Source organism: Etheostoma cragini, chromosome 10 (genome assembly GCF_013103735.1).
Source record: "Etheostoma cragini isolate CJK2018 chromosome 10, CSU_Ecrag_1.0, whole genome shotgun sequence".
Lineage (NCBI taxonomy): Eukaryota > Metazoa > Chordata > Actinopteri > Perciformes > Percidae > Etheostoma > Etheostoma cragini.
The window spans coordinates 25,966,942-25,969,399 of NC_048416.1; the positions used below are offsets into that span (position 1 = coordinate 25,966,942).

The window sequence follows — 2,458 nt, forward strand, 5'->3', positions numbered from 1 at the left end:
GGGGATTTCATGTTAATTTGCACAGAGAAGGAAATTGTCATGTCTACAAGCAACAGCAAAGTTATAGACAAAATGGCTGAAACCACTGCACTACTTAGGCGGCTACTGATGCTGTACATGTTGTTGGTGCTATTGAGTGTTGGTGTGTTCATCAGCTTGATATGCCTCTTTGTGGAAGATTGGGATACATTTCAAACGCTTTATTTCTTTCTTTCTGCTGTTGTTATTTATCAACCTATCCTTGTGGAATAGCAGAAAGTTTTTTTTTAACGTTTTACTTTAAGTGAATTATTATGTACCCTTTACATTATTTGTTGATTCATGGTATTAATAAAAACTAGGGGATAGCAAGAGCTGAACTAAACTGGTGCTTCATTTATCTAATTTCCACCACCATGGGAAAAGTGGGCCATCTCCCGGGCTGAAAAGTGGCCCCACTCCGGTCCTGGCAGGCAGTGCAATTCAGCCACACACCTAATTAAGATTAATTGGCTTAATTAATCCCATTTTAGCTTAATTAATCACATTTTCCAATTATTCAATCCTTGACGCCTCTGAACACCCACAGAGGTGATTTCAGTTATTCTGGCTGATTAGACCTCTGCTCAGGTCTAACGTGAGTCAGAGCTTAGATGGGAATTTATTGGGTCATAAATCTTTTCTACCAATAAGGATGATAAAGGTGTGGGTGGCCAAATAGCTCGGTTGGTAGAGCGGCCGTCCATACACAGAGGTTTTCTCCTTGACGCATCGCGCGCGGATTTGACTCCAACTTTCAACTGCGACCCTTTGCTGCATGTCATTCCCCCTCTCTCTCCCCTTTCATATCTTCAGCTGTCACGTCAAAAATAAAGGCTGAAAATTTCCCAAAAAATATAACATGTGCAAGAGAGCTAATAGGTGACTCTGGAAGATGTTACGTACTCAGTATATTCTGACACATTTCTGGGAAGAAGCCCAATAAGCCAAATTAACTAAAAGACCTGTGTGGGTGTTCAGAGCCTTTGACCAAACAATATACACCAGTCTTAAAAATAAGCAAATCACCGATATCCGCTAAAGTGCCACAAATGAGATACAGCCATCAGAAATGAGATCACAGCATGTGGGCTTTAAAGGTGGCTTTGAAAAAGTTGGTAGCTTCCTGCTTGGTGGGCTTCTATTTTAGATAACAGATTCCTGAGATGCCAATGCTCTTTTTTTGTGTTTGCTTCAGATCAGTTCACGTGTTATTGTGGCTAATTAACATGGACGGTGCAGGGTGTGACAGGCGGAAGGATAAAGGATGTCTCAGCCACATTCATTTCCCCTTATCTCCATCAGACACTCTGCAACTTCACCCTCATTCACAGCATCAATTTAGCATAGATGGGAGATGCTGCATGATCAAATCCGCTGAAGTCACAAACTGCTGCAATAAAAAAAAAAAAAAAAACATCAACCAGCTCTCAGTGATTAGGAAATTCAGTCGAGCCACTAAAGATAGACTTGTGTTGTCTGTCTGCTGAATTTGGATCTGCTTTCTGAGTGGCTGAGCTAAGTAACAGCCAAAGCTTCGTCATGCTGTCAAGAGAAATGTTAGAGGCTTACTAGTCTTCCTCCACAGCGCTGTGGAGGAAGGTCTGGTAAAGCTAAAAGGATATGTTCTCGTGCGTGCAATTCTGTAGACTTGATTGTGTGATGAGTGTGACATAGTTCATGTGGTCTCCAAGACGAGACAACAAAATACTTCCACAGCTAAATTTGCACTTTTGAAATTTCGAAATATGACTTTTCTTACATCTCAGTCATCAATGTGTCACTCATTTGACCTCATTTGGGTGGAAAGTTAATCGGTGGGAAAAGGGAACAAAAACAACAGAAGATGAAAGTCTGGAGCCTGAAACCTAACCACTTCTCTCTTGGTTTGCTTGAATAATTTTGGCCGAAAATGACCTGAAATCTAAACAGTGAATACGGACATAAAGGTCAGGATTATTTTCGGACCAATCAGAGTTAAGATTCCGTCAAAGGTTTGGATGCCGTGTGCAAAAGGAAAATCCTGTTTTCTGCACAATGAATAACGTTGCATTAACATTCATTTTTGCTGGGATTGTTATACATCAGATGCACATCACATTCATACTTACTTCTTTTGATCATCTCAGAGTCAAAGGGTAAGTGCATATTTATTGGCTATTTCCCACTTAGATTTTTGCATATCATACTGTAAGTACATGTTCTGTAGATTCATTAACTCCAATTCACTTTTACTGCAGTTTTATTTAAAGTGCTTGTCTGGATTGTTATTCCCATAAACTTAAATGATCTCATTAAAATTGAAATACTTGAATTATCTCACACAAGCTTAATTTTGTCCTTGCTCCTGAAGCAAACCACAAATTGTTGGGGAGGAGTGAGGATTGGACCCAAATGCAGAGATGAGGACAGCAGGCAGGCAGGCGGGTGGTAACCAGGA

General features: G+C 40.4%; 1 pseudogene; it reads left to right on the plus strand.

Annotated features, from left to right (window-relative positions):
* Positions 1–2,102: 2,102 nt before the first annotated feature.
* The window catches only part of LOC117952207, a 5,677-nt pseudogene continuing 5,321 nt past the window's right edge, over positions 2,103–2,458 (plus strand).